Source organism: Leuresthes tenuis, unplaced genomic scaffold (assembly GCF_036924035.1).
Source record: "Leuresthes tenuis unplaced genomic scaffold, fLeuTen1.0.hap1 SCAF_18, whole genome shotgun sequence".
Lineage (NCBI taxonomy): Eukaryota > Metazoa > Chordata > Actinopteri > Atheriniformes > Atherinopsidae > Leuresthes > Leuresthes tenuis.
This window is the reverse complement of record NW_027325372.1, coordinates 25175516-25190678: the sequence shown is the minus strand read 5'-3', so window position 1 is coordinate 25190678 and position 15163 is coordinate 25175516. Positions and strand designations below refer to the sequence as shown.

Sequence of the window (15163 nt, the reverse complement as noted above, 5' to 3'; positions counted from 1 at the left end):
CAAATTATGGTTGGAAATTCAGACCTTGCAGCCGAACAACTCCGCTCCCTCTTTTGATCATACATTGTCGGGCATTCGCACCTTGTCTTACCCGAGTTTTACAAACCATGGTCGGACTTTCACACCTTCTTGTAGCCGAACAACTCCACTCCCGCTATTGATTGTGTACAGTCGGGTTTTTTTACCTTTTCTTACCCGCTTTTTACCAACTATGGTCGGACATTCACACCGTCTTTCAGCGTAACACCTCCGCTCCCTCTTTTGATGGTGTATGTTCGGGCATTCGCACCTTTTCTTACCCGCTTTTTACAAACTATGGTCGGACATTCAAACCTTCTTGTAGCCGAACACCTCCGCTCCCTCTTTTGATCATACTTTGTCGGGCATTCGCACCTTTTCTTACCCGCTTTTTACAAACTATGCTCGGACATTCAAACCTTCTTGTAGCCAAACACATCCACTCCTGCTTTTGTTGATGTATGGTTGGGCATTCGAACCTACTTGTTGCCCGCTTTTCATTAATTATGGGTGGACATTCACACCTTGTCGCAGCCAAACACCTCCGCTCCCTGTTTTGATCATGTATGGTTGGACATTCGCACCTTTTCTCACCCGCTTTTTGCAAACTATGGTCGGCCATTCACAGCTTCCTCTCCACCATACTTGTATGGTGGGATATTCACACCCACTTGCATCCGAAGATCTCCGCCCCCACTTTTGTTGATATTTAGTCGGTCATTCACACCTTACCCGTTTTCTTGCCGCCAAACACCTCTGATCTCGCTTTTGATGATGTAAGATTGGGCATTCAGACCTTGCTTTTCCTGCATTTTACCAACTATAGATGGACATTCACACCTTCTTGCAGCCGAACACTTCCGCTCCACCTTTTAGGTTTCTATCACACCTTTTTTTTCACCGCATTTTATAGATTATGGTTGGAAATTCTCAACCACTCATCCGAAGACCTCTCCTCCCGCTTTTGTTAATATATTTGAACTTTAGTCAGACATTCACACCTACTTGCAGCCGAACACCACCTCTCTAGCTTTTGATGATGTATGGTCCGGCATTCATACCGTTTCTAACACATTTTTCAGCAATTATGGTAGGACATTCACACCTCCTTGCAGCTGAACACCTCCTCTCCCACTTATGATCATGTGCGGATTGATTTTCGAAAATTTTCTTTCATGTTTTCTAGCAATTAATAATGGACATTTAGACCTTCTTGCAGCTGAACACCTCCGCTCCCGCTTTTGATCATACATTGTCAGGCATTCGCACCTTGTCTTACCCGCTTTTTACAAACTTTAGTCAAACATTCACACCTTTTTGCAGCCGAACACAGTTTTTTGCAGCCGAATTTGGGCATTCGAACCTTTTCATACCCACTTTTTACCAACTATGGTCGGACATTCACACCGTCTTACAGCGGAACTCCTCCGCTCCCTCTTTTGATGGTGTATGTTCGGGCATTCGAACCTTTTCTTACCCGCTTTTTACAAACTATGCTCGGACATTCAAACCTTCTTGTAGCCGAACACATCCACTCCTGCTTTTGATGATGTATGGTTGGGCATTCGAACCTACTTGTTGTCCGCTTTTCATTAATTATGGGTGGACATTCACACCTTGTCGCAGCCAAACACCTCCGCTCCCTGTTTTGATCATGTATTGTTGGACATTCGCACCTTTTCTCACCCGCTTTTTGCAAACTATGGTCGGCCATTCAAGCTTCCTCTCCACCATACTTGTATGGTGTGATATTCACACCCACTTGCATGAACACCACAGGAACACCGTATTGAGGCTTTGTTCTGACCGCTCATTCGGTGTCGCGTTTCTTTCTTTCGCGTTGCTTCTTCAGGGCATCAGGCTAGTTGGCATAGCCACCTTCCCCATGGTGAGCTTTGCTTGGTTGAGATGCTTGCTACCCCCCCTTGCTCCTCGGCTGACCAAGTAGGAACAATCTGGCCCTATTCGATGGCTGCCTTGTCTTTTACTCTGTGCAAAAGACAAGGCAGCCACAAACAACACGGGAACACCGTATTGAGGCTTTGTTCTGACCGCTCATTCGGTGTCGCATTTCTTTCAAGCAATTCTCCCGGTTAGCCCGCACACGGCTCGCTCCCAGAGCCGTGTTAAAGTCTGCTTCGCATTCACTCTCTTTTCTCAGCAGATTAAAAGAAAGTTTCATCTTGGGCTCCCTGAAACTTCCATCCTGCACCGCTGTTTGCTTTTTCACAAGAGCAGAGGAGAGCGCACCGTTCCCAGCGGCACTGCAGTACCGGGTCGATGCTTGGAGTGAACGGAGCAAGCTCCTTTTTCAACTCCTATTGATAAAAATCCATTTAATATGTAGTCCTCGCATAGAGGACATATCAGACATTAAACTGATAAGAACAGATACTACACTTGATCTTAGCCAAAAGGCCGAGAAGCGATAACTGTCCACTGGTTCACGTCCGAGGGCCCTTCCTGCCACAATGTGCATCTGCTTGTGCACATGGAAATATTTCAGACCATTTTGTAAAAACCTCTGTTGTCACTGAGCAGAATCGTTTCCCTTAACATTAATTTAGTTCAATGAAATCTACAAAATAATGAAATAATGAAATCCAAACAAATATGTTGAAAAAGATACACTGGCTTAGGGAATTATCTTCGTTTTGGTCTTCGGTTGCCCTGTGAAATGTATTTTGCACATATTTGACCTGCTAGACAAAACTTTATTCATTTATTTATTCTAAAAAAAAAAATTCAATAATTAGTAAAACCATATGCTGTAAAAACCTTGTTCATTATTGCTTCCATCCCTCCTGTTGAGACATGACATGGTCCGTGGCTCAATACTGCAGCATATTTAAACAAATTCTTTGGTAGTATGGTTTTCCTTCCGGTCATTCATACGAGTCTATTGTAGATGGCAATTGAATAACATCTAATAATGCTAAAATATTTGTAGTTTATACATTTAGCTGTGGATGTCAACATACCTGTTTTTCCAATGCTGTGTTAACACATGTACAGTTGAGAAGGCATACTGACTGTCAGTGTAAACGTTAACAACCTTTTTGTTATTTAATTTACAAGCTTCAGTTAAAGCTACCAATTCGACTGCTTGAACAGAGTAATTTTTTGGTAGTGGTTGTTTTAAGAAAACTTCAGTTTCTGTTACTACTGCAAATCCTGTAGCATTTGTGCCATCAGGGTTTTTTGCTTGACCTGTTGAATAAATATAGTTATTTCTGCATTTTCATAACGTATATCAGTTAAGTCTGGCCTGGGTAAAAAACTGATGGTTATTTCTGACATGCAATCATGAGGCTTTCCATCTGTGGGGTAGGTAGCAGTGTGGATGGATTAAGTGTAGCACATCTCTCGACAACAAGGTGTGGCTGTGAAAGAAGAACTGTTATGTAGGAGAGATGTCTGGTAAAGATATTTTGTTAAGTAACCATATCACAGCCACTGCATGAGGTACCTTCAGTGTTAATGGGTGAAATAACACCATTATTGTTGATGCCTGCACTGCCAATGGCTTCTGGCCATTGATTCAAAAGTACGATCTCGTCCCTTTTTCCCCCTTTCAGTGGACACTGGCCCCTAATTACCGCAATTCAGCAGGGGGTCTTTCATTAGGAGTACTGGACTCCCCCGTGCACGGTTTTAGCTCCGACCCTGGAAAGCGGAAAAAACGTTGAGATCTGGTTTGAGGACCCAATTGTTGAGAAAAGTCTCTCAATGAGACTCAGAGTTGCTGGAGTCAGTTAATGCAAAGGTTTAATCTTGCAGCAAGTTCAAGAATGTGTGTGTGTATGGGTGTATGTGTGCGAACGTGTGTGAGTTTGTGAGAGTTTAAAGAACCTGTTATCCACAGGCAGGTCTTAACTAGTATGGCACGGGTCCAGCCTGTCTCATCTTTTTTGGAAGGTCCAGCGCTCGGCCGTAACCCTTCTGTCTGTTTGGACTCTCACATACATTCGGTTAATCATAGAAAAACGAGAACAAAACTTTTTAGTCCCTTAAATTCATAAAACAGACATGGTGCAGTTATTTCCATTCTAGAAAATAAGAGTAATCACCACCATTCCTATAAATTCTGGATATTCTAACAATCTGAATCTTTTTTAAATGTTCGATGAAGCCCTTTGCTGTTCTGTTTAGAGACTCAGCTGATCATAAACCAAGTTTTGCTCTTGAACCAAGCTTCTAAACTCTTCACCTTTTTCATTTCTCAGTTAGTATTCACTTTAAAACTGATTAAAAGAAAAATTAAATGAATGCCTATCAACAAATGTGGGATCTAAACTCTAGTGCTTCCTCTAAAATAATTTCCTTTCTCAATTCAGAAATGTGTGTGTGTAAGTCACAACACCCGTGACACCAAAACGGCTTTCTTTTCTCTCTTTTCTCTACACTCTGCACTGTGAGCACACACACCAAATCAGAAAGGGTTTTTCTCTCTTTTCTACATTATGGACTGTGGGGACACAAAACCGCTCTCTCTTTTTTTTTTTTTTGATTGTGTGCCAGGGCGTTGTCTCACGTATTAGATTATGCTTAAGATACGAATGGGTTTATCAGTCACATCAGAATCCATACATACTGATCCTCCCGTAATAAAATGGTCGGATCTTATCAAACACACTTTGTTTCTTGTGACAAGTCAGCGAAACAATGTATACACGTCAAGACACTGAATCAAGTTTGCCACAAGAACTCATAAGTTTGGCAGTATTGCTCTGCCGTCAGCAATCATACACCCATTTTATTTTCATGAGACATGTGCAGGCACCTGTTCATCTACTGTTCTATCACTATGAATTAGTTTATCTATTATCAATAAGGATACTTCTACAACTACTATCAAAGTATGTCCGGACTTCTTATGTTGTCAGTTGCTATATATGAATAAGTGGGTTGCTACTGAAAAGCATTAAGCATGTCACACAGCCCAAACATATAACATTTCAGGACACACCACACAGTTAACAACCACAGTGAAGCGTGTCAAAGCCCAAACATGTAACATTCAACAGGACACTTACACAACACATTCAAATCAAACAGTCAGACAACATACAAGACCATATACCCCAGCCGGCATTGTTCCCTGCCTATTTTCCTACAACTCACTATGTGTGCGCACACCTTTATTCACAAACTCTTCAACTTATACTCTTTTACCGAAGCTGGTACAGCTCCATTGGCCAAATACCCTTAGATCCTATTTCGGTGAATTTGACATCTGCCTTGCATTTAACAGATTATTAGTTTAGCAGTTTTAATTTAGTTTGAGTGAAGGAATTCATTTTATAGCAAAATCCAAAATCCAAAATCGTGAAGAAGAAAGAAGAAAGTAAGCTTATTCTCGGATTCCTGAAACTTTAGATTTGCTCTTTCTTTTACTGCAAAGTACAAGGTTGAGCAGCACTAATGAGTTGTTTCTATTTTTGGCAGGCTTTACCTTTGCGGATGAAGCCCTTTCTGTCTGTGCAAAAGAAATCTTGTTACTGTGCAGAGTGACTTTTCTGAGTAGAGTCGCCTTACTTGTTGCGACTGTGCCGATGTTCGAAGCTGGAGTGCAAAGTTGTTGCTTGAATGGTGCTCGCTGGAGCGTGCGGTAGTGTAAAGTTATACCATTTAAAAGGGCTGAAGAGTGCTCAGTGCAGCGGGTGGGCGGAGGTGCAAAGTGACACTATGGCCATAAAAAGAACACCGCTACAAGTGCCCATTGTGCCAGGAAGGGCCCTCGGACGTGAACCAGTGGACAGTTATCGCTTCTCGGCCTTTTGGCTAAGATCAAGTGCAGTAAGTGGTTTAAGTTACCAGAGCCAAGCGATGTAAGGAGCCTGGATGATTTAGGTGTATCGTTTTTTTTTGGAGGAAAAATGGTCATTAAACATCCATCCCAGACAGCATTTTATGCTGGTCTGCGCAATTCTTTGAGGTTTGTTTTAAAAGACAAGAAAAGTCATTTTGGAGATCGGGTTCGTCAGAACTGTCATCGTCGCAGGTTTGAAAGTTGATCCTGCACAGATTTTCTGTTTGCAATGGAACGCAGCCGATGGGGGATATGATCTCACTTTGAACAGCCAGCTGCAGTACGATCAGATCCAAGCAACATTTCAGGAAAAGGCAGAGAGGGAGCCCTTTTCCAGGTTCAGAGTGGTGCCTCTTTGCCAGAGGAATTTGAGGATTGTGACTATCCACGTTTACAACCCATACGTCGGGGACGAGGCAGTGGCTTGGTTCCTCAGGAGGTACGGGAAAGTGGACATGCAGCCGAAATATCTGCGGGACAGTTTTGGGATCTGGACATGTCGGAGGCAGTTCAGGGTGCTGTTGGGGGAGGATCCAGACAGCATGGACAGATTAAAGCACCCCCCTGCATACTTTTCAATTGGGGCGGACAGGGGATTTCTTTTTTACTCCGGGCAGCCACTGTTTTGCAGACAATGTCGCAGGTTTGGACACCTGGCGACGGGCTGCGTCCAAGTTTGCTGCCGGAACTGTGGGGGAAGTGGGCACGGTGCTGCCACCTGTGATGCACCCCGGCACTGTCATGGGTGCGGGGATGCGGGGCACCTGCTTCGGGACTGCCCCAAACGTACCCGCACATACGCCACAGTGGCTGGAGGTTTGGAGATCCGGAGGCAGAGGCCGCAGGTGGAGTTGCGTCAGGAGGTCCACGAGGCAAAGATGGGCCTTGGGACGGGGGCTGCTGTCCGGATTGCGGAGGCGGCCGCAGCCTCGCCAGCTGGGGAAGGGCTCATGGCAGATGGAGATGTCCCAGGGAAGAGCAACGTAGAAGGAGCGGCAGACCCATCGGACTTGGGAGGTGATCGTGAAGGTGTGAGTGTTATGGTGAGCTTTGGAGACTGTCTGCCGCTGATAGGATCCTGGGCAGATTGTGCGGCGAGTTCGGAGGAGGAGACGGTGGAGATGGTGATGGCAGCGATCGGTGGAGTGAGGAGGCAGAGGGTCTCTTCAGGTGAGGACTACACAGAGTCCTCAGCTGAAGCGGTCCGTGCTGAAACACAGGTGAAGGGAAGAAGGAGGAGGAAGAAACAGCGAGAGGGTGCCGTTCAGTCGATGGACAGTGCGTGTGAAGGAGAGGTGCCTTCGACTTCACCAGGACATTCGGGGTCATTGGGTGTGGACTTGGGGCCAAAGGGTGCCTGCAGGGGGTCTGATGTAATGGAGGGGGTACCTGCGGCCTCCGAGAGGCATCAAGGAGTAAGCAGGGGTGCGGAAGGGGACGGCGGGGCCTCCGTGGGCACCCAAGATGGTGCGAGGGCTGATAACATAGATGGGGGGACTGGGCCAGGGGAGGGGGGGGCTGTTTCACCCCTGAGCTCGTCACGCTCTGTTTTTGAGGCCAGGTCGCCCAGCAGTGTGGCCTACCTTGAGGAGTGCGAGGTCTACGGATCGGGGGGGAACCACTCCCCACAGACCCCCCAATGTGACCCCAGTCAATGTGAGGGGGATGAGAGATAAGGGGAAGAGGGGGGGGATTTTTCATTATTTGGCCCAGGTCCCTTTCCAGGTTTATTTTTTACAGGAGGTTCATTTAAGGGATGGGGGAGATGTAAAGGTCTTCTCTGATGGATGGAAGAGGGGGATTTCAAGGTGGGGGGTGGGAGGGGTTCACTCTTGTGGGGTGGGTATTTTATTTGGGGATAGGGATTTTCATGTGTTGGGGAGTTTTTCTGTGGTACAGGGGAGGGTACTAGTGGTTGATGCGGACAGGAAGGGGGTCTATTTTCGGTTTATCACTGTTTATGCCCCAGCAGAACCACAGGGACGGAGGGATCTTTTTTTGGTGTTGCCTGATGTTTGTGTTACCAACAGGGTTTTGGTTGTGGGGGGGGATTTTAATGTCTCTTTTGAAGGCATTGGGGATTTTAGTTTGCCTTATTTGAGGGATGTAGTGATGGACTTTAATTTACAGGATAGTTTCAGGGTGGTGGATAAGTCAGGGGAAGGATTCACATGGTCAAATTCTAGGGGTTCACGCAGTAGGATAGATTTTGTTTTTTTGCCAAATGTGGTGGAGGTGAAAGATGCTGCAGTGTCGCCCCTCTGGTTCACAGATCACGGCCAACTCCGGGTGACCTTTGAGGTGGAGGCACCCCTTTTTGGGAGGGGGTTTTGGAGGCTAAATTGTGAAATCTTGAAGGAAAAGGCTTTCCGGAAAAGTTTTTCTTTCCATTATGGGGTGTGGGTACAGCTTAAGCCTTGTTTCGGATCAGTGGTGGACTGGTGGGAGGGGGTAAAACACAATACTCGCCTATTGGCGATCTCATATAGCACAGTGAGAGCACGGGAGAGGAGAAGGGAGTTTGTGCACTTACAGAGGAGACTACCATTTTTGCTGACAGCAGGGAATAAGGGGGAGACGTTGGATAGGGAGGCAGTTGAAGCGGTAAAGGGTAAGTTAGGGATTTATTTTAGGGAGAGGGCTAGGGTGTTTTTATTTCGGTGTAGAAAGGAGAAGTTTGAGTTGGGGGAACGCTGCAGTGCATACTTTTTCAAGCAGGTTAAGACAGCCCAGGCAAGGGCATGTATCCCGCAGCTGCGTGGGAAAGGTGGGGGTTCTGTGACAGACCCACTGGAGATGGTGGAGGTAGCTTCTCTGTTTTTTGGGGAAGTTTTTGGGGAGGGGGCTGTGGGTGAGGAAGGCCTGGGAAGGTTTTTAGGGTCTCTGCAGAGAAGGGTTCCTGGAGATATAGTTGAGGGGATGGAGGGCCCAGTGACCATGGCAGAGGTGGAGGAGGCCATGAAGGGGCTGCCATCAGGCAAGGTGCCTGGGATTGATGGGCTGCCCAAGGAATTTTTTTTTGTTTTTTGGGGGGATTTTGGGGAGGGATGTGTGGGAGGTGGTTAAATCTGTTTTGGAAGGGAGGGGCTTAGGGAAAACAATGAGGGAGGGTGTCATATCTCTCTTGTATAAGAAAGGGGACAGGGAGCGAATGGAAAGCTATAGGCCGATCACGTTGCTCTGTGTGGACTACAAAATTGTGGCTCGAGTCCTAGTTGGTCGTCTTCGGAAGGCTCTACCTCATGTAATCCATGAGGATCAGACGTGTGGGGTGGAGGGAAGGCTAATACAGTGGAATCTGGGATTGGTGAGGGACTGTATTCATTGGGTGGAGGAGCGGGGGATCAATATGAGTTTGGTGGGGTTAGATATGGAGAAAGCGTTTGACAGGGTGAACCACAGGTTTCTTTTTGCAGTTTTGGAGAGGATGGGATTTGGGCCCCGTTTCATAGAGTGGTTGGAGATCATGTACAAGGGGGTGGGGAGCAGAGTTATGGTGAACGGGCACTTGGGTACAGTGGTGGCACAAAGAACTGGGGTGAGGCAGGGATGCCCACTCTCCCCGCTGCTCTTTGTGGCTTACATGGAGCCGCTGGGTTCGGTGGTGCGGGGGGACCCGGGTGTGGTGGGTCTGCACCTTCCTGGAGCAGGTCCAGACAAGTTGACAGTGATGCAGTATGCGGATGACATGACCTTTTTTTGACAACAAGAGAGGTCGGTCACACGGCTGTTGGAAGTGGTGGAGAGTTTTTCGATAGTGTCGGGGGCCAAGGTAAACTTAGGGAAGTCCACCATTAAGTTTTTTGGACCATGGGCTGGTAGGGTGGGAGGCCTAGCTGGTCTGCCCCAGTGCCAGGGCCCAGTGAGAGTCCTGGGGGTAGAGTTTCAGGGAGAGGGGAGTGCAGAATTAAATTGGGGAAGGCGTCTGGCTGCAGCCCGTTCGCGGATGGGGCTGTGGAAATCCGGGCAACTTTCCTTAAGTGGTAGAGTGCTGGTTTTGAAGGCTGATATTTTGCCATTTTTGGTATACCTAGCGTATGTTTTTCCTTTACCTCCTCAATATAGGAGAAGTTTCATGAGAGATGTTTTTTCCTTTGTATGGGGGGGGTATGAATATGTGAGAAGGGAGTGGATGTACCAGGAAGTTCGGATGGGAGGGAGGGGTGTGCCGGACATCCCACTTAAGTTTGATGTGGTTTTCTTTTCCTTTTTGTGCAGGTCTGTGCAACAGACAAGTGGCCATCATTTTCAGGCACTTTTGCTGTTTTGGTTGTCATTCCCCTTCAGGAGATTGGTGTCATGGGACAATAGAAAGCCAAAGGGGGATGTCTTACCCCCGTATTATAGGCAGGTGGTATGCTGGGGGAAAAAGCACCCAGAGTGTCAGGAGGGGGACCTGTGCTTCAGTCACCGGCGCCTGTACAGGGCTCTGGTGGAAAAAAGGGGGCCGTTGGGGGTGTATGGGGTGGGGCAACAAGGGTGGGTTTTCACACAGCAGAAAGGTCTCACAAACAGGGCGAGGGATATAAATTGGCTCGCCTTACACAGGAGGTTGCCAGTCAGGGAAGTTTTAAATAGACACGGGTTGACACGGGGGAGTTTGTGCCCAAGGGAGGGGTGTGGGGCTGATGAGACAATTGAGCATGTGTTTTGGGAATGTGGGTTTGCAACAAAAGTGTGGGTTGAGTTGGTTCTTTTTTTTTCAAGATTGGGGTCTTTAAAGTATGACATGATAATGCTGGGCTTGGGTTTAAGGGGGAAAGGTAGGGAGGGTTTTCTGTTATGGTTGGTTCTGTCTATGGGAAAGGTGGCGCTGTGGGATGCAAGGACGGCGTTGATTAAAAACAATGTGGATTGGCAGGTGGGAAGGGTGGTGGCAAGGGTGAGGGCAGAGATTGGATGCATGAGAAGAATGGAGGAGGAAAAGTACGGGTATCACGCTGCAAGAGAGCGATGGAAGACTTTATTTTCATGAGCGGGTAGTGTTTCTTTGTGGTTGTTTCTAATGTTTGTATGGTTTTTGTGTCGGACATGTAAAGCATTGCTTTGACTGTTTTGTCATGTTGTTCTAAATGTTTCTTGGAAGTTTTGTAATAAAAAAAAAAAAAAAAATCTGTTCTTATCAGTTTAATGTCTGATATGTCCTCTATGCGAGGACTACATATTAAATGGATTTTTATCAATAGGAGTTGAAAAAGGAGCTTGCTCCGTTCACTCCAAGCATCGACCCGGTACTGCAGTGCCGCTGGGAACGGTGCGCTCTCCTCTGCTCTTGTGGAAAAGCACACAGCGGTGCAGGATGAAACTTTCTTTTAATCTGCTGAGAAAAGAGAGTGATTGCGAAGCAGACTTTAACACGGCTCTGGGAGCGAGCCGAGTGCGGGCTAACCGGGAGAATTACTTGAAAGAAACGCGACACCGAATGAGCGGTCAGAACAAAGCCTCAATACGGTGTTCCCGTGTTGTTTATGGCTGCCTTGTCTTTTGCACAGAGTAAAAGACAAGGCAGCCATCGAATAGGGCCAGATTGATCCTACTTGGTCAGCCGAGGAGCAATGGGGGGGAGCAAGCGTCTCAACCAAGCAAAGCTCACCATGGGGAAGGTGGCTATGCCAACTAGCCTGATGCCCTGCTCCCGCAGTGATGGATAATCGTACTCTGGTTTCTCTTCATAATGTACAAGTCTTTCGCCTTTTACTAAAGACTTCCGTGGAGAGCAGCACTAATGAATTGTTTCTATTTTTGGCAGGCTTTACCTTTGTGGGTGAAGCCCTTTCTGTCTGTGCAAAAGAAATCTTGTTACTGTGCAGAGTGACTTCTCTGAGTAGAGTCGCCTTAATTGTTGCGACTGTGCCGATGTTCAAAGCTGGAGTGCAAAGTTGTTGCTTGAATGGTGCTCGCTGGAGCGTGCGGTAGTGTAAAGTTATACCATTTAAAAGGGTTGAAGAGTGCTCAGTGCAGCGGGTGGGTGGAGGTGCAAAGTGACACTATGGCCATAAAAAGAACACCGCTACAAGTGCGCATTGTGCCAGGAAGGGCCCTCGGACGTGAACCAGTGGACAGATATCGCTTCTCGGCCTTTTGGCTAAGATCAAGTGAAGTATCTGTACTTATCCGTTTAATATGTGATATGTCTATGCAAGGACTACATATTAAATTGATTTTTATCAATAGGAGTTGAAAAAGGAGCTTGCTCCGTTCACTCTGAGCATCGACCCGGTACTGCAGTGCCGCTGGGAACGGTGCGCTCTCCTCTGCTCTTGTGAAAAAGCAAACAGCGGTGCAGGATGGAAGTTTCTTTTAGTCTTCTGAGAAAAGAGAGTGAATGCGAAGTAGACTTTAACACGGCTCTGGGAGCGAGCCGAGTGCGGGCTAACCAGGAGAATTGCTTGAAAGAAACGCGACACCGAATGAGCGGTCAGAACAAAGCCTCAATACGGTGTTCCTGTGGTGTTTTTATAAAATGCGGTGAAAAAAAAGGTGTGAATGCCCCATAGAAAACTAAAAGGTGGAGCGGAAGTGTTCGGCTGCAAGAAGGTGTGAATGTCCGACTATATTTGGTGAAAAGCAGGTGAAGCAAGGTCTGAATGCCCAACCTTACATCATCAAAAGCGAGATCAGAGGTTTTTGGCTGCAAGAAGGCCATAGTTTGCCAAAAGCGGGTAAGGTGCGAGTGACCGACTAAATATCAACAAAAGTGGGGGCGGAGGTCTTCGGATGCAAGTGGTTGTGAATATCCCACCATACAAGTATGGTGGAGAGGAAGCTGTGAATGGCCGACCATAGTTTGCAAAAAGCGGGTGAGAAAAGGTGCGAATGTCCAACCATACATGATCAAAACAGGGAGCGGAGGTGTTTGGCTGCGACAAGGTGTGAATGTCCACCCATAATTAATGAAAAGCGGGCAACAAGTAGGTTCGAATGCCCAACCATACATCATCAAAAGCAGGAGTGGATGTGTTCGGCTACAAGAAGGTTTGAATGTCCGAGCATAGTTTGTAAAAAGCGGGTAAGAAAAGGTTCGAATGCCCGAACATACACCATCAAAAGAGGGAGCGGAGGTGTTCCGCTGTAAGACGGTGTGAATGTCCGACCATAGTTGGTAAAAAGTGGGTATGAAAAGGTTCGAATGCCCAAATTTGGCTGCAAAAAACTGTGTTCGGCTGCAAAAAGGTCTGAATGTTCGACTAAAGTTTGTAAAAAGCGGGTAAGACAAGGTGCGAATGCCTGACAATGTATGATCAAAAGCGGGAGCGGAGGTGTTCAGCTGCAAGAAGGTCTAAATGTCCATTATTAATTGCTATAAAACATGAAAGAAAATTTTCGAAAATCAATCCGCACATGATCATCAGTGGGAGAGGAGGTGTTCAGCTGCAAGAAGGTGTGAATGTCCTACCATAATTGCTGAAAAATGTGTTAGAAACGGTAAGAATGCCGGACCATACATCATCAAAAGCTAGAGAGGTGGTGTTCGGCTGCAAGTAGGTGTGAAAGTCTGACTAAAGTTCAAATATATTAACCAAAGCGGGAGGAGAGGTCTTCGGATGAGTGGTTGAGAATTTCCAACCATAATCTATAAAATGCGGTGAAAAAAAAGGTGTGATAGAAACCTAAAAGGTGGAACGGAAGTGTTCGGCTGAGAGAAGGTGTGAATGTCCATCTATAGTTGGTGAAAAGCAGGAAAAGCAAGGTCTGAATGCCCAATCTTACATCATCAAAAGCGAGATCAGAGGTGTTTGGCGGCAAAAAAACGGATAAGGTGTGAATGACCGACTAAATATCAACAAAAGTGGGGGCGGAGATCTTCGGATGCAAGTGGGTGTGAATATCCCACCATACAAGTATGGTGGAGAGGAAGCTGTGAATGGCCGACCATAGTTTGCAAAAAGTGGGTGAGAAAAGGTGCGAATGTCCAACCATACATGATCAAAACAGGGAGCGGAGGTGTTTGGCTGCGACAAGGTGTGAATGTCCACCCATAATTAATGAAAAGCGGGCAACAAGTAGGTTCGAATGCCCAACCATACATCAACAAAAGCAGGAGTGGATGTGTTTGGCTACAAGAAGGTTTGAATGTCCGAGCATAGTTTGTAAAAAGCGGGTAAGAAAAGGTGCGAATGCCCGACAAAGTATGATCAAAAGAGGGAGTGGAGGTTTTCGGCTACAAGAAGGTTTGAATGTCCTACCATAGTTTGTAAAAAGCGGGTAAGAAAAGGTGCGAATGCCCGAACATACACCATCAAAAGAGGGAGCGGAGGTGTTACACTGAAAGACGGTGTGAATGTCCGACCATAGTTGGTAAAAAGCGGGTAAGAAAAGGTTCGAATGCCCGAATATATACCATCAAAAGCGGAAGCGGAGGTGTTCGGCTGCAAGAAGGTGTGAACGTCCGACCAAAGTTTGTAAAAAGCAGTTAAGAAAAGGTTCGAATATCCAACCAAACATAATCAAAAGTGGGAGCAGAGCAGTTCTACTGCAAGTAGGTGTGAATGTCCACCCATAATTCCTGAAAAATGGGTAAGAAAAGGTGCGAATGCCCAACCATACATCATCAAAAGAAGAAGTGGATGTGTTCTGCTACAAGAACGTTTGAATGTCCGACCATAGTTTGTAAAAAGTGGGTAAGAAAAAGTTCGAATGCCCGAACATACACCATCAAAAGAGGGAGCGGAGGTGTTCCGCTGTAAGATGCTGCGAATGTCCGACCATAGTTGGTAAAAAGCGGGTAAGAAAAGGTTAAAAAACCCGACTGTACACAATCAATAGCGGGAGCGGAGTTGTTCGGCTACAAGAAGGTGTGAAAGTCCGACCATGGTTTGTAAAACGCGGGTAAGACAAGGTGCGAATGCCCGACAATGTATGATCAAAAGAGGGAGCGGAGTTGTTCGGCTACAAGGTCTGAATTTCCAACCATAATTTGTAAACACCGTTGAAGAAAAGCCTCGAAAGCCCGACTATACACCATCAAAAGCGGGAGCGGAGGTGTTCAGCTGCAAGAAGGTCTGAATGTCCACCAATAATTACTGAAAAATGGGTAAGAAAACGTGTGAATGCCCAACTATACATCATCAAAAGCACAGTGGATGTGTTCGGTCACAAGAAGGTTTGAATGTCCGACCATAGTTTGTAAAAGGCGGGTAAGAAAAGGTTCGAATGCCCGCACATACACAATCAAAAGAGGGAGCGGAGGTGTTTCGCTGCAAGAAGGTGTGAATGTCCGAGCATAGTTTGTAAAAAATGGGTAAGAAAAGGTGTGAATGCCCAACTATACATCATCAAAAGCAGAGTGGATGTTTTCTGTCACAAGAAGGTTTGAATGTCCGACCATAGTTT

The 15163-nt window shown here is 46.4% G+C and overlaps 4 non-coding genes across 4 annotated transcripts; 3 read left to right on the top strand and 1 right to left on the bottom strand.

Annotated features, from left to right (window-relative positions):
* Positions 1–2257: 2257 nt before the first annotated feature.
* On the bottom strand, positions 2258–2448 carry LOC140275771 (U2 spliceosomal RNA). The gene has a single exon (XR_011908488.1). It is a non-coding gene; the product is annotated as a U2 spliceosomal RNA (small nuclear RNA).
* Positions 2449–10902: 8454 nt separating this feature from the next.
* On the top strand, positions 10903–11095 carry LOC140276200 (U2 spliceosomal RNA). The gene has a single exon (XR_011908870.1). It is a non-coding gene; the product is annotated as a U2 spliceosomal RNA (small nuclear RNA).
* Positions 11096–11483: 388 nt separating this feature from the next.
* LOC140276326 (U5 spliceosomal RNA) lies at positions 11484–11597 on the top strand. Its single transcript, XR_011908929.1, has one exon. It is a non-coding gene; the product is annotated as a U5 spliceosomal RNA (small nuclear RNA).
* Positions 11598–11895: 298 nt separating this feature from the next.
* Positions 11896–12083, top strand: LOC140276159 (U2 spliceosomal RNA). Its single transcript, XR_011908839.1, has one exon. It is a non-coding gene; the product is annotated as a U2 spliceosomal RNA (small nuclear RNA).
* Positions 12084–15163: the final 3080 nt, after the last annotated feature.